The sequence below is a fragment of the Lepidochelys kempii genome, chromosome 2 (assembly GCF_965140265.1).
Source record: "Lepidochelys kempii isolate rLepKem1 chromosome 2, rLepKem1.hap2, whole genome shotgun sequence".
Classification (NCBI taxonomy): domain Eukaryota; kingdom Metazoa; phylum Chordata; order Testudines; family Cheloniidae; genus Lepidochelys; species Lepidochelys kempii.
Window position 1 is genome coordinate 238,019,711 of NC_133257.1, and position 22,630 is coordinate 238,042,340.

General features: G+C 42.0%; 1 protein-coding gene across 8 annotated transcripts in view; it reads right to left on the bottom strand.

The window, feature by feature from the left end:
- MPP7 (MAGUK p55 scaffold protein 7) overlaps nt 1-22,630 on the bottom strand; it is a 337,800-nt gene that overhangs the window by 177,025 nt on the left and 138,145 nt on the right. The window lies entirely within an intron of this gene.

Below are 22,630 nucleotides of genomic sequence, written 5' to 3' on the forward strand. Positions count from 1 at the left end.
AGGGGTACAGTAGTCTGGAAAAATTGAAAGCCACTGTGGTAAGGAACCACAGCCCCCATACTGGAACCAATTAAACACCCGGTATAGGAAAGTATGGGTAATGGGCATGCAGTGCCCTTCTCTGTGTTTAAGTTCAATAAAAGTTGTGGCCTGCATGTATTTGTCCACATTTCTCTACTGTGTCCATATCAAAGGCAGAACGGAGACGAGAAACAAAAGAGGCAGGGCTACTGCAAGGGAAGAGGAAACCATCAGGCCAAAGATCCTATTCAATGACAGTCTGAGATAAAGAAAGAAGGGAGGAGCTCATTATTTTCAATTGGGAGAGACAGCAAAACTAAAAAAAGAACTGAGAAACTGGAGAAAAGTGAATGTTTAAAATATAAGAGCATATGCATGCAGCTATAAACATTTTGATGCTTGACACGCGCTGTGGTAGAGTACTAGTTAGTTGTAATGACATGCTGATAACTTCAATATGACTGTCAGTGTTTCAGATGTCAGATTAACATGATTACAACCACTGAATACTTTTTTCTAGAATGTCTGAAAGATTTTGGAACTCAAGTAGTACCATTATTTATGGTTTGTTCCTGATTAAAACAATGTATTTGAGCCCAACAAAAATATAATTGCTCGTTTTCTATGAAACCTAATCTATAGAGGACATTATAACTCAAGTTATTCTATGGAAAGAAGAGATATCTATGTTAAATATACAGCACTAGTGAAGCAATCAACCTACATATCTGTTAGCGGTTTCTTTTTAATCTACGCTGAAGGCTAAGAAAAGGACTTAAAGCTATAGTCACTAACCAAATGAAATCACTGTTGGCATGTACGCATTGTAGTTCGGGACTTCTGGCAAATATCAACAAGAAGCAAATCAGAGAGACAGATTTGGCAGACCATATAGTTCCATTTTTCAACAGACAAAAAACAAGAAAACTTTTTTTGTTTTTTTATGGTCAACACAGTGTTCTTCATAAAAGGTCACACTATACCTAGAAATCTGGTTTGGATACTTGCACATCAGCTATCTGACAAAAAAGAACCACAGGGGGAGAAAGAAGAATTGTTGGCTCCACAGTTCAAACTTTTTGCACACAGGAAAAACAATTATTTAGCTTTAGAATCTAGTGGAAAGAAAAAAAGAAAGCCTATCAGTAGAACCATCCACCAACCTGAAGCTAACATCAGGAAACGTCTACACTGATTCAGGAGTCTCTGAATAGAAGTGAGTTTTCAAGTTAAAACAGATCCTCACTGTACCAACCCAGGCAAATGGATGCACCCAATAAACTGAGAAGTAAATAAAATTAACAATTGACTAAGGTCTGCTATCCTGTAGCACAGAATAGATTATTTTATATTTTATGGACCAACTATATTTCTGGTGCTTAAATAATAAAATGTGTGCCTGAATTACACCTGGGAGTCAACACACAGGTTTCTCTTCTCAGCTCTGTCACAGTTGTTTTATGATCTTGGGTAAGTCATTTAACCTCTGTTCCTCAATTTCCCCATGTACAAATTGGAGTTACTTACATATTTTTATCTATCTAAGGTACTTACATGGCCCCCATTATGGCCTATCTAAGGTACTTACATGGCTCCCATTGAAGCGCCTAATAATCTTTAGCATAGTTATCCTCATAGCATCGCTGTAAGGTAGGGAAGGATTACTATCCCCATTTTACAGATGGGTAACTGAGGCCCAAGGACAAAAAGGAAGTCTGTGGTGGGGTAGAGAATTAATCCCAGGTCTCCAAAGACTCAGGCTAGAGCCCTAGCTACTGGATTATCCTCTCTCCTACACTATTATGAAGTGTTTGGAGAGCTATAATCGAAAAGATCTGTAAGGAAGCATCTCATCATCCATTTTCACATGCTTAACTTCTTGAAATATTCACTTTTGGGGTTAAAATTTGCAATGCCCAGAGTCCACCGCAAAATGTATTTAAAATTTTATTTTAGGAAAGCCTGAGCAAAATCCCATCAGCCATTATGAATTGAGAGAACTGAAACTGCAATTTTTAGAGCTGGGTGGGAAACTGTCTTCCAAAACCACAAAAATCTGAGATTTCAAAAACTGCTCCCACCTCAATCTAGGCAAAGTTAAAATCTCAAAATATCCAATTTTTTTTTGACAATTTTGAATTTATGAATTTTTTTTCTAAATTAAAAATTAGTCAAATCTGACCCTTTCCCGCAAAAACCTTCAGTATCAACAAACTGACATTTGCCAACTTAAAAAGTTTAAAAAAAAATCCTGACCAACCCCCATCACTTCTGTTGGTTAATAATTTCAGCTTTAAAAAAATCATCAGAATAATAAGCACCCAGAACTGAAGTGTGACAAATAAAAAAAGAGCATGGGACCTTTTCCCTGGGGGATAGTCCCTTTGGATTGTGGAAAAAAATGGTTTTGAGTTAGGACAGACAGGAAAAATTTAAATTTGCAAAATGAAAGATAGTATTGAATGAAATTCGTTCCTGCTCAGAGGGACTTCTGTTTAAGGCAGATTTAAGTGGTGTGTAGGCTTCTGTACAAGGATGATTTTCATTCTTATTCCACTAAATCAGGAACTGTGCACTTCGATGCAATGCACATGCTGCTGGCACAGTTCAGGAAGTGCACACTAAGCCGCAGCAGTATGGACACTTGTATTCTTTATTATTCTCCCTCCATTTTTAACCTGCTCAGAACTCACTAACAAAATTCGACTGGACATTAATTGTACGGAATTTCTCAATAGTTTCCTACCTGGGAATGTCTCTGACACGCAAGTAAACTAATCCGTATTAGACCAGTAAAAAGGAGTCAGAATCTCGTCTACCAGAGGAATGCATGTTCATGCATTTTTGAATGGCCCATTCTCAAGCATCAGTCTTCTTAAGCAACTTTAACTTAGGAAAGATTTCACTTTAGAGAACAGAAGGCTCAGAATGGCATTTTTTTTTAAAAGCAATCACTCTAGCTAAAGGAAAAGTAGGGTTGTGGAGCACTTCAATTAAGAGAGAAAATATGAAACCCTTTTTTACAACATAGAAACTGAAGATGCCACCACTAGGATGACCGCTACCTCCAAATGAATCCCTAACCTAAGTCTTGCTATTGCATTCTCAAGATAGTCAAGTCTTAATAATGAATGTAAAATTACTCATCTTCAAAGTACTTAGACAAGTAGGCTTTATAAACTTTTTTCAAATCTCATTCCTTCAGCACCTTGTTAGATGTTCCACAGTGAATGGGCACCATATGTATATTACAAATATGCTGAGTGCTCACATACCAGTTTGTGACTGAATATGACTTGTGTTTGAAGTGAACTTCCACTAACATCACCACATCTGCAAAAAGAACAGTTGTTTCTACAAAGACGCACAGAGATGATTATTTTGAAAATAAACTTATGTTTAAGAAACTGCTATTATTAACAGTGCTAGCTATACATTTAAAGAGTTACTGTATACATGAAAAAAGAAAAGGAGTACTTGTGGCACCTTAGAGACTAATCAATTTATTTGAGCACAAGCTTGCGTGAGCTACAGCTAACTTCATCGGATGCATAAAGTGGAAAATACAGTGAGGAAATTTATATACACACAGACCATGAAAAAATGGGTGTTTATCATACACATTGTAAGGAGAGTGATCACTTAAGATGAGCTATTACCATCAGGAGAGTGGGGTGGGGGGAGAGAAAACCTTTTGAAGTGATAATCAAGGTGGGCCATTTCCAGGAGTTAACAAAAATGTCTGAGGAATGGGGAGGGAGAGGGGGGAAATAAACAAGAGGAAATAGTTTTACTTTGTATAATGACTCAACCACTCCCAGTCTCTATTCAAGCCTAAGTTAATTGTATCCAATTTGCAAATTAATTCCAATTCAGCAGTCTCTCATTGGAGTCTGTTTTTGAAGTTTTTTTGTTGAAGAATAGTCACTTTGAGATCAGAAATCGAGTGACCAGAGAGACTAAAGTGTTCTCTGACTGGTTTATGAATGTTATAATTCTTGACATCTGATTTGTGTCCATTTATCCTTTTATGTAGAGACTGTCCAGTTTGCCCAATGTACATGGCAGAGGGCCATTGCTGGCACATGATGGCATATGTCACATTGGTAGATGTGCAGGTGAACATCTACCAATGTGATATATGCCATCATGTGCCAGCAATGCCCTTGATTATCACTTCAAAAGGTTTTCTCTCTCCTCACCTCACTCTCCTGCTGGAAATAGCTCATCTTAAGTGATACTCATACTCTCCTTACAACGTGTATGATAAACACCCATTTTTTCATGGTCTGTGTGTATATAAATCTCCTCACTGTATTTTCCACTTTATGCATCCAATGAAGTGAGCTTTGGCTCATGAAAGCTTATGCTCAAATAAATTGGTTAGTCTCTAAGGTGCCACAAGTACTCCTTTTCTTTTTGCGAATACAGACTAACACGGCTGCTACTCTGAAACTGTATACATGGCATACCATATACTTTTCTCTCCTTCTTGCTCTGAAAAGGGAAAAGGTAGGACCTGTGCACGAGGTAAATAAGTGCATGAGGAATCATAGGAGGGAGAGAAGACTGGTGAAAAGATACAGTCAGAGAAAGGGAACGTAAGAATCAGTCACACACACGGCCACATTGTGAACCCTTAGTTATGCTGGCAAGCACTTAGCTTTCACTTCACTGAGACTAAGTGAAAAATAAAAGCAAGCAAGACTTGAGAGAAAAAGTCTGTTACCCTAACTAATAGTGAAACAAACTTATGAAAATATATGCATGGGAACTCATTATCCAATTAGATACTACCTCCCTGGTTTCCATTTTCTTTTTTTCCCTCAAGTGCAAATTGGAGTTCACTGCCCCTAAAAGTATAATCCACCACCACTGTCAGCTCCAACAAGCTTCTCTCATTGTGTAGCCTTGCTGGGTTAGCCAACACTTTCTGATTCTACAAGCAAAGCAGCTTGATACAATAATTAAACAGTTTTTAAAATTACCCACTGAGATGTTCTCCTATAGAAATTAACTTTCCTTGACAACAACAAGAATGCCTCCTAGTCAAAAGGAAAAAATCCCGGTTCATAGAGATTTTAATTATGTTAACCTTGGATGTCTCAGATTTATCAGCGTATTAACACTGAGAAACATGAGCTGCCTTTGATTGGCCCTGGGTAACACAGGAAAAGTGTTCTACTTCAGTTTAAGTAAACACCACCACAATACCTTTAGTAGGGAAAGAAAAACTGGATGTGATCACTGACTTGTGCATTACCTTCTAATTACTGCATACACTTTGTCACTAGGCTGGCGTTTTGCCCCCTTTGAAACAATGAAACTGCAGAACTGTTTGTCCCAGAAGATAGCAGATTTACTTTTCTATCTCTTACATTTTGGCTGGATTACTGATATTCTTTGGAGGGCTCCCAGCAGAAACTGTAAATAGACTACCACGACTCCAAAAAAATGCCTCTGTCTGGATTTTAACCTAAACCAAAGAGTCTTCTCACAGTCCACCGTACTGAGGATTAATTCACAAGTTTCAAGTAAACAGCCAATAGACCAACTTTTCACACCTCTGATTTGATGCATTTATCTGGCTGAACATACTTCACCTCTTCATTTTGCTTTTCACAAGTTTGTTTGTATATTAAATCCGTACCTGTTATGGGATTTTAGCTACTTAACTCCCACTGCCATCAACTGGCCAATTTTGCTGATTTTTTAAAACTAAGCTTGGAATATTTTAGTGGATGGGGACAAAACAGATTCCCTAATAGAAGGCTAGCTCAAAACATTAGTAACTAAAAATAAATTCTTCACTGCTTAGGATGCTAGCAAAGACACATGCAATACAAATTGTATAATGGAGAGGTAAATGAGAGTGACGCTTCCCCGGGGGTCATGAGGCACTTTGCTATCACCTGCCTTTAACATGAGGAAGCATTGTCTGTGCATGCTGTGCAACTTCCTGGGCCCAAGCCCCCTGGGCCCCCAACTTCCTGGGCCACAAGCAACATAAGCACTCCCCTCTAGGCCTTGAGGCTTCACTGTTATCCTACAGGCTAGCAATTGACCTACCCCAACTCCCAAGCCCTCAGTGTCTCCCTGAAGCGTCCAGTCCTTGATCTACTGGACACATGCAATATTCACAGATTCACTGCTTCTAAAGAAACAGTTTACCAGTTCCACTGCAGATCACTGCTCCGTTTAACACACAGCATTTAGGCCTGGTTTACACCAAAGAGTTAGGTTGATTCGGCTATGTCACTGAGCAGTGTAGTTAAGCCGAGATAAATCCCCAGTGTAGACAGCGCCAGGTTGATGGAAGAATTCTTTAGCTACCACCTCTGGGGGAGGTGGATTACCTGCCGATGGGAGAACCCCTCCCATCGGCAGAGGTAGTGTCTACACTGAAGAACTACAGCAGCATAGTTGCAGCACTGAAAACATGCCACTGTAGCATTTCACGTGTAGACAAGCCATTAAATATGTTTATAGTGAAATCAAGTATAAATTTATTTAACAAAGCATAGAGATTCCAGTAGTAGCAATTAGAAGTATTGGAAATAAACTGTTACATATAAAATAAAATCAAAATAATCATTCCACAGCCTCAACTTAATTAACAAGACTCTCTCCTTATCTAATAAAGCATTGCTTATCCAAAAATCCTTGCAGGGCTTTACAGCCAGGCTGGCTATGACCCTCCTTCCATGAGACAAGCATTTGCATTTGGCTCCTAGGTGGAGGAGTCTGTGTATTTCTTTGCACCCCAGTATACCAGAACAATCCAATGCCTTTTGTCATAAATATAAAGGGAAGGGTAAACCCCTTTGAAATCCCTCCTGGCCAGGGGAAAGCTCCTCTCACCCGTAAAGGGTTAAGAAGCTAAAGGTAACCTCGCTGGCACCTGACCAAAAATGACCAATGAGGAGACAAGATACTTTCAAAAGCTGGGAGGAGGGAGAGAAACAAAGGGTCTGTGGGTCTGTCTATAGTCTATCTTTGTCGGGGATAGACCAGGAATGGAGTCTTAGAACTTTTAGTAAGTAATCTAGCTAGGTATGTGTTAGATTATGATTTCTTTAAATGGCTGAGAAAAGAATTGTGCTGAATAGAATAACTATTTCTGTTTGTGTATCTTTTTTGTAACTTAAGGTTTTGCCTAGAGGGGTTCTCTATGTTTTTGAATCTAATTACCCTGTAAGATATCTACCATCCTGATTTTACAGGGGGGATTTCTTGATTTCTATTTACTTCTATTTTTATTAAAAGTCTTCTTGTAAGAAACTGAATGCTTTTTCATTGTTCTCAGATCCAAGGGTTTGGGTCTGTGGTCACCTATGCAAATTGGTGAGGCTTTTTATCCAACATTTCCCAGGAAAGGGGGGGTGCAAGTGTTGGGAGGATTGTTCATTGTTCTTAAGATCCAAGGGTCTGGGTCTGTAGTCACCTAGGCAAATTGGTGAGGCTTTTTACCAAGCCTTGTCCAGGAAGTGGGGTGCAAGGTTTTGGGAAGTATTTTGGGGGGAAAGACGCGTCCAAACAGCTCTTCCCCAGTAACCAGTATTAGTTTGGTGGTGGTAGCGGCCAATCCAAGGACAACGGGTGGAATATTTTGTACCTTGGGGAAGTTTTGACCTAAGCTGGTAAAGATAAGCTTAGGAGGTTTTTCATGCAGGTCCCCACATCTGTACCCTAGAGTTCAGAGTGGGGGAGGAACCTTGACACCTTTATTCATAAGCATGGCACCCCCCTAATGTTTGTTTCATCCTGTAGATTTTCTTTCTTGTAGATTTTATAATCTTTTATTTAGCCCTGGTTTAGTATGCAAATAGGCACACATTGTGAGGCATACAATACACAACACACAAATGGCCAGACAGGAAGATACGAGTCTCTTGCCTGAAAGGAACCTTTCTGGGATGTGTCACCTCCTGGTGACCTACCTTAACTCCAAGACCTTAAGAACATAATTTTTACTATAAATACATAACTCCTTAAATATTCTCCATACAGACATTTCACAATGATTATGATGACAAGTTGGCTACTGGATCTTGGTGGAGACCTCACATGCTGCCCTTTGGTGAACTATTATGCAAATATTCTACCCAGGGGATCCTGTAATACCCTTTGCATCCCCTGCTCCCTCTGCCAGTTGGCACAAAGAAGTCCCTGGTTCAGGGATTTTAAATATCAAGTACTATTTTCCTTCCAGAACCTCTGAAAAAAACCCTAACATACTGAGTCTTCTATTAAAGATGGATATTGTGTCCTATACGCAAAAAGTTCCACCCCCAAAAAACAGTATAATTGCAAAAATTCTAATTTCTCAAGAAAAATACAAATACAAGTTTTTAAAAATACAACAAACAAGAATTTAACATGAATACAACAATTGACAGACATCAGGACTAAGGTATACAAACATACAATCTACTGCTTCATGCATGACCATAAGGTAAGTGTGCATTAGTTATAATTATAATGTAAAAATAATTTTAGTTGTGACACCACGTATATGGTTGTGACCCATTATATCACAACTGCATTGATGCATTCATGTGGCATCAAATTTAGCGTATCTTTCTTCAGTCTGTCACAAATATAAGTTATTTTCTCCACCAGAACTGCGTTTGACAGTTGTTTCAACTCTTCTGAATAAATTGAAGGTGACACAGATTAATAAATTGTAAAAATCAAGGGAAAGATCTTCAAAGGCACAAGTGTCAGGAGCCTAATCCTACAAAGCTAATATAGATATTTATACAACACGGCGAGAACATGCAATGCAGAATTAAGACGGATACATTACAGGAATCATCTGACCTTACTGAACTATTCAGACCTTTTGACAACTTCAAGACGATATTATATATATTGTATATTTTTAAAGAAACGAAGTTGTGCACATACCACACACAAACACTAGATGCAACAACTCTGCCTTCAATCATCAAAGAAGGGTGATTACCTATTACAACTGTAATACCTGAAGAGGTGATTTTATTATTTTTAATTTAGCTTTGAAGTCGTAACCCATTGTTTTTTTTTGTTTGTTTGTTTTAATTTTGAGGACTAAGTAAATTCCACATACACACACCTCCCAAAAAAACCACGACAAAGCAAAAACCCCTCTAATTAAAATACTGGACTTCTAAAGCCAGTGCAAAAGTGGTTACTGGAGATCAACACTTGTACATCATCCAGCTAGCAGCCGGAATGTAAAATCTACAAGCAAATTCTCACTCACATCTGCTGGATGCCTGTTGCTTTCCTCTTCATGTTTCCATGGAAATGATGTCAGACTGGACAGGATAAAGATTCTTTACTATCTTCTATAAACCTTCAATTACTTTATTTTGACTGATCTGATCACTATTTCCATGGAAATTTAAGCATAAAGGCAGCCAGGTCCTCCTCAGCTTGCAGCCAGCATATGAAATCTCCAAGCGAATTGTGCCACTCTCCAAAAATCAAGTACATTGGCTATAAAAGTTTGCAGTACTTTAAATTTGAAGAAACTTATGTAAGAATACAGAAAACATATTTTACATACCACCTTTGCTGGGTGTAATACTTTTAAGGAAAGCAAAATTAGCTAATGTATTTTTATCTGAAAGTTTATTCCTGATACGCCACAAAGTCTGCACTTTTGTCAGCCATTAAGAGTTCTCTTTTCTAGATGTCCATTTAGTAAGTAGTTTTTACCTTAATGTAAGCAGGAAGAGTGCTATAAAAATCAACTTTACATTTAGATGTTGGAATCAGACCATTTCATATCAATATTTTACACCAGGAGAAGAGTCAAATTCCACTGCATCTCTCTGTATTTTAAAAAACTATATAAAAAGAGAATTTCTAGAATTAACTTAACCTCAACCTTCCAAAAGAAAAGATGGTACCCACAATCGTAAAGAAATCAGGAGTTATACCAACAAATGACAAAAGTCTTAATTTCCTCCACTGATAAAGTAACTGTCCTGATCAACTAGACCACATTTTAATATTCCTTTATATGGTCTAGGTTAGAGTACCACCAAGCTTACATCGCTCTATAGAATTTCAGTTCTCTGAAGAGCTGAAAACACCAGCAAGATTTATAGGCCAGGTTGTGTGGCACCTCTTTAGACATCTCTGACTCACCAAAATAATTCACTGAACAGTAAAGAAAAAAGAGAGACACTTTGACAAAGGTAAACATTTCCTAGACTTACACGGATTTAGATTTAAGAGATACATGTTAATTACCTATCTAATTTTTGTCTATGACTTTTCATATATCAATATTAAGACTTTAACTGCAGTAAAACTCTCTCCCCTGTTCCGTAAAACCGACCACATGTGTACATTGTTTGGATAGTCTGCATTACAGAAGTGACAGCTTTCCTCTGAAACTTCAGAATTTATGTCTTCAGTAAGTTTTGCATGCTTTCTATGCTTGAAAAATATAAACTATAACGTAAGAAGCAAGCTTGCCTGCTTCCCCTACAGAGCATGCTGAACAATTACCTTTCATTGGCCATAGATTGTTACCAGCTGCTGCCATCTACCTCATTCACACCTCCCTCTACATATGGCCAGGTGGTATATGCTTACACTCACATGGTCTGGCTTCCTTCCCTTCCCTTCTCCCCCCATGCCAAAGCAAATAGCATTTCAGACAATTAACAACCTGCCCCAAAGGATTTGCTGTGAGCATATAGAAACATGGCCTACTTCCCTCACATGGGAGGCATAATTTACTAAGATTCTTTGCAGCCAACTGGTATCTCAAGAAACTCTAACTATACCTCACATGAAAAAAAAAATCATCTTATTTCTTCACTATGCCCCCCTTTTCCATTTATTTTTTAAAGGGCTCAGCTTTTGAGCAAATGGCAAATTTGTATGGAAATTGCTTACGAGGCTCACATGCAATAATGATGTGTCAGTATAATGTAAATCACTAAACAGAAAAGTAGAATCTAGACATTTCTTCATCATAAAGTATGAGGCTAAAGATGTGTGTATTGAGTCCAGAAACAAAGTGTAAATGAGGAACACAAAAGTAGAATATAGATTTAATTATATCTGTACGACTTTCTAAGGTAATTCTTTAACAGATTTTAAGGGCAGAAGAGAAGGTTAGTCACCTTGCAGTAACTGAGGTTCTTCGAGATGTGTGTCCCTGTGGGTGCTCCATTCCAGGTGACGGTGCGTCCAGGCGCCGTTGATCAAAGATCTTCGGTAGCAGTGCCTGGTCGGGACTCACGCTCTCAGCTGCTGTCTCGTTAGACTCTGCCTGAGCGCGCACGTCCCACAGCCCCCTCAGTTCCTTCTCTACTGTGGAGATGTCAGAATAGTACTCCAAAGTAAAGGGGAGGAGGGCAGGGAGTGGAGCACCCACAGGGACACACATCTCGAAGAACCTCAGTTACTGCAAGGTGAGTAACCTTCTCTTCTTTTTCAAGTGCTGTCCCTGTGGGTGCTCCACTCCAGGTGAATGTGAAGCAGTACCCACTATGGCTGGTGGGACTTCGGACTTGCGGCAGTGACGACTGTAGACAGTACTGTGTGGCCTACTATGGTGTCTGCCGTGGTGTCCTGCGTGATAGCATAATGTCTGGTAAATGTGTGTTCAGATGTCCATGTGGCCGCCTTACAGATATCAGGAATAGGTACGTTATGGAAGAAGGCAACAGATGTTGACAGAGATCACATAGAATAAGTTCTGATGCCTTCGAGTGGTTGGGCATTCTGAATGAGGTAACAGTATCTGATGCAGTCAGAGATCCACTTGCAAAGCCTTCGATCTCTCAGTAGTGCAGACAAATAGCCGTGGGGACTTTCAAAATGGTTTAGTCCTGTCCAGATAAAAGGCGATTGCTAGGCTAATGTCGAGGGTATGTAGAGCTGCTTCATGCGGAGTGTCATGAGGTTTGGGATAGAATGCAGGTAAGTATATTAGTTGGAAGGTGGACACCACCTTAGGGAGAAATTTAGGATGGGGTCACAGGGTAACTTTATCTTTAGAGACGGTTGTGTAGGGAGGGTAGGCCATCAGGGCACTTATTTCCCCCACTCTCCTTGCTGATGTTATAGCAACCAAGAAAGCTACCTTCATAGACAGATGGAGAAGACATGGGGTAGCTAAGGGCTCAAAAGGAGGTTTCATAAGACCGCAAAGAACTAGGTTGAGATTCCAGGCAGCTGCCGATGGCTAAATCTCAGGGTAGAGATTTTGCAGGCCTGTGAGAAAGCGTTTTATGGTAGGGTGGGCAAAGAGCGCATATCCGTCCAGCAAATCAGGGAAGGTGGCGAGGGCCATGAGGTGTACTCTGATGGAGCTGACTGATAGCCCATCCTCTTTTGGTTCCAAAAGGTAGTCTAGGACCTTAGGGAGGGTCACGGTATGGGGTGTCAAGTGTTTATGGGAGCACCACATGGAGAAGCATTTCCACTTCTGCAGGTAAGTCTTACAAGTGGAGTCTTTTCTGCTATGCAGGAGGACATACCAGACTTGCTCAGAACAGGCTAGTTCATGGGTCTGGAACCATGAAGGAACCACGCCATCAGATGGAGTTTCTGGAGCTGCGGGTGAAGAAGAGGTTTTCTGGTCTTGTCCACCATTGTAGAGAAGCTATTACATTCGCTGGAGGAGTTAGCATCATGCAGAAGCTGTGTCTGCTGGGTTTGTAGTTTGAATAGGGCCAACCCTGACGACATCTCACGTGCAGCCTGGCATACTTGACCACAGTGGTGGTGGCTGCCATGTGGCCAAAGAGGTGTAGGCAAATTCTTGCCTGTATCTTGGGGCAAGTGGAGAGCATGCGTATGAGATGGGTAATAGTGAGGAATCTGTTGTGTGGGAGTGAGGCTCTGGTTCACATTGAGTCCAGGTGAGCTCCGATGAACTCGATCCACTGTGTAGGTGTCAGGTGGATTTTTGGAAGTTTATTTGCAGACCTAAGCTATGGAAGAGGAAGATGGCGAAATGGGTAGCTCAGTGTCTCGTTGTTTGAGTTGCCTTTGATGAGGCAATCGTCTAGGCAGGGGAAAGAGGTTTTTTTTGCAAAAAGCTTATCTTTATCAAAGGGGAGGTCCTCCACTTTGGTCTGTAGGTCTTTGGGGATACCAGATGCAGACAGCCAGGAAGATCTGCGCATAACCACCGCAGTTGCGGCAGTGCGAGCTGCTGTGTCTGCCATGTCTAGAGATGCTTGTAGAGCCATTCTGGAGACCAACTGACCCTGGACAAAGACTGACTTAAAGTGTTCTCCTGCCCTCCAGGATATGGGAGGTAAAATCAAAGAGTTTATTGTAATTGTTGAAGTCGTAGCTTGCAGGTAGGGCGGAATAATTTGCAATTCTGAACTGCAGAGTGAAGGAGGTGTAAACCTTGCGGCCCAAGAGGTCAAGATGTTTGAGGTCCTTGTCTTGCGGGGTGGGCCGGTAGTGCAGCTGTTTCGTCCTGTGTGTCGCTGCATCCACTGCAAGAGAATGTGGTTGTAGATGAGAGAATAAGAAGTCTACATCCTTAGCAGGAACATAATATTTATGTTCAGCCTTTTTGCAAGTTGGTAGGATAGAGGCTGGGGTCTGCCGGAGGGTGCCTGCTGGTTCTAGGAACGCTTCATTTATGGGGAGCACAATCTTTGAGGGCACAGAGGGTTGGAGGATTTTGAGGAGTCTGTGTTGTGTCTCCTGGACCTCCTCTAAAGGAATGTCCTGGCTGAGTGCCACCTTCTTGAAAAGTTCTTGGAATTGTTTAAAGTCGTCCACATTCTGTGGAGGCGGAGGCATGAGGGCTCCGTCTGGAGCTGATGGAGGGTCAGGAGTCGGTGAATCAGGGTATGGTCCATAGCCCACCTCTTCAGTAACTGGGATGTTACTATTTCTACGTCTTTGTACTTGTTTCCTTCAGAGACCAGGGAAGAGGATCAACGCTGCCCCGAGTCCCGTCTTCAGCAGAGGATGGTTGAGAAGGAACCGAGGGGGGTGCAGGACACGCGCACTCAGGCAGACTCTAACGAGACTGCGAGACAGCAGCTGAGCGCATGTGTCCCAAACAGGCACTGCTACCGAAGATCTCTAATCAACGGCGCTGGGACACACCGTCACCTGGAGTGGAGCACCCACAGGGACAGCACTTGAAGAAGAAGGGACTATTATGATCATCTAGTCTAACTTCCAGCATAACACAGGCCATAGAACCTCACCCAATAATTCCTGCTTTAAACCTGTAACTACTGTTTGAGTTGTAGCATGTGTAGCACGCTCAGGCACATTTATTCTAAAGACTAGTATTTGTTTCTTACAGTTTCTGGCATGGGGTGTATGTTATAAAGCTAAAAGAAAATCTCTCTTCCTGTAAACCTAGCTCAATCCAGTCCAGATCATAGGTTTAGTTTGGGAACCAGCAATCAGAGATTAAACAAACTGCAATTTCAGCATAAACAGTAGTGCTGTTACACAGTATAGTATAATACCTGGACCAATTAAAATGACCTGATGATGCGGCACATTGTGACATTATTACTGCAGAAAAGCCTACCATAATCCATGGAGCATTCACTAATTATTTTATTTTGTAACAGCCTTACTACAATAGCCTTTTCTAATCTTATTTTTCCTAAACATTTCCTTTATTTTTCTCTGTAAAGATAAAAAAGTAACAGAAGCCTTGAGCTTTCTCAGTTTCTATCTCATGGCATCTGCAAATGTACAGCTTGAAAACCTCTGGAAATCTCACAATGACAACTCCCTCAGTAACCCAGTCTTTGGTGCGCCAATACCACTGCGATTCCAATGTTTCAACTTTCAGAATAACCACTTGACTGAATGCATACACTCAAGAAACGGCATTATGTACTTTGGTTACATTAATATTCAAAGATGAATTTACCACTACACGTTTTCCTTGTTCATTCTATTGCGGTATTTAGAAAAATGAAAGCCCCTGAAGTTAACCATTTCTTTCTCAAAGAAGGAGATACAAATTTTAAGGATATTTAAGGGTAATGCATGAATTTCTAGAAGCCCAGTACTTAGCTTTTTCAATCCTACTTTGCTTCCAATCATAAATAGAGATGCTTAAGACTATGGAGGGGGTGAAGGGCTCACTCCAAGCCAAGTTGGCAAATTGAAAAGAACAGAAGAATTTGCATTAAGTCCACATGAAAATATTCTGTAATTGCTACTCTAATTCTTTAAAGAAAGCGAATACAGGAATTGTTCTCCTCCCTTTTCTCCTCTTCCTCCACCCTCGCCCCCCAAGTTCTCTAACCAGTCTATGAGCCTGTACTATTTTGGGCTGTGATCTTCTAAGTACTTTAATAATCTTGGAGATCATAGAATATCAGGGTTGGAAGGGACCTCAGGAAGTCATCTAGTCCAACCCCCTGCTCAAAGCAGGACCAATCCCCAACTAAATCATCCCAGCCAGGGCTTTGTCAAGCCTGATCTTAAAAACCTCAAAGGAAAGAGATTCCACCACCTCCCTAGGTAACGCATTCCAGTGTTTCACCACCCTCCTAGTGAAAAAGTTTTTCCTAATATCCAACCTAAACCTCCCTCACTGCAACTTGAGACCATTACTCCTTGTTCTGTCATCAGCTACCACTGAGAACAGTCTAGATCCATCCTCTTTGGAACCCCCTTTTAGGTAGTTGAAAGCAGCTATCAAATCCCCCCTCATTCTTCTCTTCCGCAGACTAAACAATCCCAGTTCCCTCAGCCTCTCCTCATAAGTCATGTCTTCCAGTCCCCTAATCATTTTTGATGCCCTGTGCTGGACTCTTTCCAATTTTTCCGCATCCTTCTTGTAGTGTGGGGCCCAAAACTGGACACAGTACTCCAGATGAGGCTTCACCAACGTCGAATAGAGGGGAACGATCACATCCCTCGATCTGCTGGCAATGCCCCTACATATACATCCCAAAATGCCACTGGCCTTCTTGGCAGCAAGGGCACAGTGTTGACTCATATCCAGCTTCTCGTCCACTGTAACCCCTAGGTCCTTTTCTGCAGAACTGCTGCCGAGCCATTCGGTCCCTAGTCTGTAGTGGTGCATGGGATTCTTCTGTCCTAAGTGCAGGACTTTGCACTTGTCCTCGTTGAACCTCATCAGATTTCTTTTGGCCCAATCCTCTAATTTTTCTAGGGCCATCTGTATCCTATCCCTCCCCTCCAGCGTACCTACCTCTCCTCCCAGTTTAGAGTCATCTGTGAACTTGCTGAGGGTACAATCCATACCATCCTCCAGATCATTTATGAAGATATTGAACAAAACCGGCCCCAGGACCGACCCTTGGGGCACTCCACTTGATACTGGCTGCTAACTAGACATGGAGCCATTGATCACTACCCGTTGAGCCCGACAATCTAGCCAACTTTCTATCCACCTTACAGTCCATTCATCCAGCCCATACTTCTTTAACTTGCTGGCAAGAATACTGTGGGAGACCGTGTCAAAAGCTTTGCTAAAGTCAAGGAACAACACGTCCACCGCTTTCCCCTCATCCACAGAGCCAGTTATCTCGTCATAGAAGGCAATTAGATTAGTCAGGCATGACTTGCCCTTGGTGAATCCATGCTGACTGTTCCTGATCACTTTTCTCTCCTCTAAGTGCTTCAGAATTGATTCTTGAGGACCTGCTCCATGATTTTTCCAGGATCTGAGGTGAGGCTGACTGGCCTGTAGTTCCCAGGATGATCCTCCTCCTCTTTTTTAAAGATGGGCACTACATTAGCCTTTTTCCAGTCGTCCGGGACTTCCCTCGATCGCCACGAGTTTTCAAAGATAATGGCCAATGGCTCTGCAATCACATCCGCCAACTCCTTTAGCACACTCGGATGCAGCGCATCCGGCCCCATGGACTTGTGCTCATCCAGCTTTTCTAAATACTCCCGAACCACTTCTTTCTCCACAGAGGGCTGGTCACCTCCTCCCCATGCTGTGCTGCCCAGTGCAGTAGTCTGGGAGCTGACCTTGTTTGTGAAGACAGAGGCAAAAAAAGCATTGAGTACATTAGCTTTTTCCACATCCTCTGCACTAGGTTGCCTCCCTCATTCAGTAAGGGGCCCAAACTTTCCTTGAACTTCTTCTTGTTGCTAACATACCTGAAGAAACCCTTCTTGTTACTCTTAACATCTCTTGCTAGCTGCACCTCCAGGTGTGATTTCACCTCCCTGATTTCACTCCTGCATCCCCGAGCAATATTTTTATACTCTTCCCTGGTCATTTTTCCAATCTTCCACTTCTTATAAGCTTCTTTTTTGTGTTTAAGATCAGCAAGGATTTCACTGTTAAGCCAAGCTGGTCGCCTGCCATATTTACTATTCTTTCTACACATCGGGATGGTTTGTCCCTGTAACCTCAATAAGGATTCTTTAAAATACAGCCAGCTCTCCTGGACTCCTCTCCCCCTCATGTTATTCTCCCAAGGGATCCTGCCCATCAGTTCCCAGAGGGAGTCAAAGTCTGCTTTTCTGAAGTCCAGGGTCCGTATTCTGCTGCACTCCTTTCTTCCCTGTGTCAGGATCCTGAACTCGACCATCTCATGGTCACTGCCTCCCAGGTTCCTATCCACGTTTGCTTCCCCTACTAATTTTGTGAGCAGCAGGTCAAGAAGAGCCCTGCCCCTAGTTGGTTCCCCCAGCACTTGCACCAGGAAATTGTCCCCTACACTTTCCAAAAACTTCCTGGATTGTCTGTACACCGCTGTATTGCTCTCCCAGCAGGTATCAGGGTGATTGAAGTCTCCCATGAGAACCAGGGCCTGCGATCTAGTAACTTCCATGAGTTGCCGGAAGAAAGCCTCGTGCACCTCATCCCCCTGGTCCGGTGGTCTGTAGCAGACTCCTACCACGACATCACCCTTGTTGCTCACACTTCTAAACTTAATCCAGGGACACTCAGGTTTTTCTGCAGTTTCATACTTGAGCTCTGAGCAGTCATACTGCTACCTTACATACAGTGCAACTCCCCCACCTTTTCTGCCCTGTCTGTCCTTCCTGAACAGTTTATATCCATCCATGACAGTACTCCAGTCATGTGAGTTATCCCACCAAGTCTCTGTTATTCCAGTCACATCTTAATTCCTTGTCTGTGCCAGGACTTCCAGTTCTCCCTGCTTGTTTCCTAGGCTTCTTGCATTTGTGTATAGGCACTTGAGATAACTCGCTGATTGTCCCTCTTTCTCAGTATGAGGCAGGAGCCCTACCCTCTCATGCGCTCCTGCTCATGCTTCCTCCTGGTATCCCACTTTCCCACTTACCTCAGGGCTTTGGTCTCCTTCCCCCCGTGAACCTAGTTTAAAGCCCTCCTCACTAGGTTAGCCAGCCTGTTTGTGAAGATGCTCTTCCCTCTCTTCGTTAGGTGGAGCCCGTCTCTGCCTCGCACTCCTCCTTCTTGGAACACCATCCCATGGTCAAAGAATCCAAAGCCTTCTCTCAGACACCACCTGCGTAGCCATTCGTTGACTTCCACGATTCGACGGTCTCTACCCAGGCCTTTTCCTTCCACGGGGAGGATGGACGAGAAGACCACTTGTGCCTCAAACTCCTTTATCCTTCTTCCCAGAGCCACATCATCTCTTCACAATGTTTGCGACAAGTCTATACACAAACACTGGGACCTATGCTTCCTCCACCATGCAGAAATCATAAGATGAAGGCCTCTAGTAGCACTTAAGTGAGTCAAGTAATGAAATGAGGAAGGAATCAGCTGAGTGAAGCAGACAAAGACAAACTTCAAACATTCACTTTTCAGAGAGTCAATTTTGTCTTCCAAAACTATCAACAATAGTTTCTCTGCTCTATACTTTGCAAACTAAAATCAGATTCTCTCAGACCAGGAATGAGTCAAAGAGGGAAGAATGAATGATTGCATACGTTTTTGCTGGTTTTACTTACTACAACAGGAATGTACTGTCGGAACAATCCAGCATTTGCAGGGGATGGACTGGATGATCTAATACAACTTTTCCATCTCTAACTTTTTAGAGCTGTACACACTAGTCCAAGTTCACAGAAAGGATATTTCTATCCAATTGTACTGAATGAAGAGAGATCCAAAAAAGAAAGCCAGTGTAGCAAATCATACACACTAGCATAACATTCTTACAGAAAATGCTGTAATTATAGATGCTCACATGAAACACCTGTAGACAAAGTGACTGATAATTTTTAAAATTAAAAATTTTCTATTTATTGCAGCTTTTTAAGCCGTCTGGCCTTTAGAAAGCAAGCCTTCTGACCAGTTTGCAGCCCTGAAGAATAGCTTCTACAAATTGCTGCTCGTACATTACCACTAATAACCAATACTAGCAAGACCAAGCTTTTCCCTTAAAAAATGAGCTTTGTCCCTAAATGAGGAGCTCTGTCCACCTCATGTACAGAAATACTAGGATTCAGTTACTACTAATTCAATATGCTTTTTCCTCCAACTTCCTTCTTCGCTTTGTGTAGGTTTAAAAGAAAAGCTACCTCAGTACCAAAACACTATTTGGCCATAAGCTACAGTGCATCCTTCTGCTTTAAAATATCAGCCTTCCTCCCACTGCCTACCTGATTGCATGTATTTGTCCTCACAAAGTACAGTAGACATTTAACACTATTGCTGTAAAATTAGCCTTTCAAATTGCATTCCAGACCCTAGAACAAAGCAGTAATGCCTCTGAAACTCTGAAACAGGGGAAATAGTAAGGCTGGATAGGACACTAACTCCTATGCCTAACTGTATTAACTGTTCTTGTCTATAAAATTTAAGTGTTACCTTCCCTGAAACTGGATACATGACTGGATATCTTTGAAAAGATATGTTACAGCTCAAACAGAAGTTAATGAGTGAGATTCTATGGCCGGTGTTATGCCAGGGGTCAGACTAGATCCGGGTGGGTAAACTTTTTGGCCTGAGGGCCACATCTGGGTACAGAAATTGTATGGCAGGCCATGAATGCTCACAAAATTGGGGGTTGGGGTGTGGGAAGGGGTGAGGGCTCCGGCTGGGGGAGCGTGCTCTGGGGTGGGGCCAGAAATGAGCAGTTCAGAGTACAGGAAGGGGCTCTGAGCTAGGATTGAGGGGTTCGGAGGGGGATCAGAGCTGCGGTAGGGGTGCAGAAGGAGGTCAGGGGTGCAGGCTCTGGGTAGCACTTACCTCAAGCAGCTCCCAGAAGCAGCTGCATGTCCCATCTCCGGCTCCTATGCGGAGGTGCCACCAGGCATCTCTGTGCACTGCTCCATCCACAGGTGCTGCACCTGCAGCTCCCATTGGCCACGGTTCCCGGCTAGTGGGAGCTGCGGGCGTGGTGTCTGGGGTAGGGGCACCATGCGGAGCCCCCTGGCTTCCCCTATGTGTAGGAGCCAGAGGAGGGACATGCCGCTGCTTCTGGGAGCCGCACAGAGCCACAGCACACGCAGAGTGGGGCAAGCCCCCGATTCCGATACCCAGCTGGAGCACTGGAGTGTGGCAAGCCCCAGCCCCTGCTCCCCGGCAGGAGCTTGAGGGCTGGATTAAAACATCTGATGGGCTGGATGCGGCCCATGGGCCATAGTTTGCCCACCTCTAGACTAGATTATCACAATGGTCCTTCTTTCGGCCTTAAAAAAAAACAAAACCAAAACTATGAAACACCCTTCCAAATGGAATAAATATATAAGAGGAAGTGCGGGATTAGAGGGATCAGGAATGAAATCTACCTTGAGTTTACCTTGGAGAGGCTGAGCACACAGTAGAAGCTCTATACTTCAGTGTGACTACTCACATGTATGAAGTTAATTTTTGGAAGGATCAGAATCTAAGAGTACATCTACACTGGAATAAAAGACTCATGGCACAGCCACAGCTGGTCCAGGTCAGCAGACTCAGGTTCACAGGGCTAAAAATTGCTGCATAGATGTTCGGGCTTGGGCTGGAGCCCAAACTCTGGGACCCTCCCCCTCACAATGGTCCTAGAGCTCAGGCTCCAGCCTGTGTGTGAATGTCTACACAGCAATTTTACAGGTCCACAGCCCTCGCCCATGAGCCTGAGTCAGCTTACCCAGGCCAGCCATGAGTGTTTAATTGCTGTGTACCTATACCTTAAGAGAGAACTCATCAATACCCAATTACATCTCTGGATTAGTTTAGTTATTAACACATTATTGCAGAACCAGACTGGGAACAACCACAGTGTACAACTCATACCTTTTTAGTGATCCTATTGGCAGCCTGACCAATTAAAGTCAGCCAGTAAGGTGCTTGGGGTGAAATGAAATCCACAGTACCTATAAAGGTCAGTGGAGCATAGGGGGTGAAGCCCATAGAGCAACTGAGAATGATAATGGAATACTGTTCCTTCTAGTTTGTTGCTGTTACTTATCTCTTACCAGAGAAGATTAAGATATGTAAAGATTCCTTTGACAATCCGAAAATAATTCTGATCAAATATTGACAAAAAGGTTCTGTCCTTGATTTCTAATTACTACCATCATTAGAAGACCATCTGCCTGTCTCCCCAAAACAAGTTATCCTCAGTAGTTATAAAATTATAACTTGCAATAAAGATCCCTTTTTCCTTGGCTTGTACTGTAACACTCAGAAATTACACTGTAAAATCAACAAATTAATTTGAAAACACTGCAGTCTCCTTTTCATATCTAGCATTACCAGCTGTTATATTTAATTTTTTTCCACAAAAAATCCTAGTACCTAGAGACCTGTGATTATATAGGAATCTTGGCTTTCAAAAAAAAAAAGTTTCCATCTCACATGGTCGTAGAGAGAAGCTTGAAAGTGTGACTTCAAACATACCTTATGGCCTCAAAAAACAAACAAAAATCCTTAAAATTTGTTTTTAACACAATAATTATTTTTAAACCACACTCGGTTGTTGGGGCCTGACTCATGATTTTTGAATGCTGATTTCTGAACCATTTATATAATGGGATGACAGAAGTTAATTTTACTGCTTATGTTCAATTACCATCCAGTAGCCATTTTTCAGAGTAACTATTTGTTGAACTTAAGCTTGTACTACTTTTGGAGGTCATCCTACTTTTACCAAGTTTCATTACCTCCTTCCACCCCTTCAGGTTACAGCAGCTAAGCTAACAGCTGCACCACTTCCATGAACTCAGGATAGGCAAATTTGTGTCTGTGGTAACTGTTTCCACATCAATAAGCCAAATACAGAACGTATTAGGTCACACCTTTGAGGACTGCTATAAAGTAAGTATTAATTCATGGTTACTATGAAGGATTTAAGGACAATGCTACCCATAAAGACTTCCTCAAATCTTGCTTAAAATACTATCAGAGGGACAATACATTGAGTAGTACTACAGATTGACAACTGTTACAAATTTTGCTGAATTACGAGCACTTGTGGCATGGATTGCTACACCTCCGACTGATTCAACTGAGACTTCAGAATTTACTTTCAATTTGAGTTATCCCTATATTAGAGGTTCAAGACATACCATACCGTAGGCATGGTACATTTCTAACTAGCTGATTGGTCTTATTTTACTGCTTTAAGCAGTCTGAGTATTTTTTAGATTGTTTTGCATACTTCCATGGCATGCTTTGATTTCTGGTTGTTGATCATTTTCATAGCAGGACACTTTACTGAAGTATCCTTCCAAACTTACT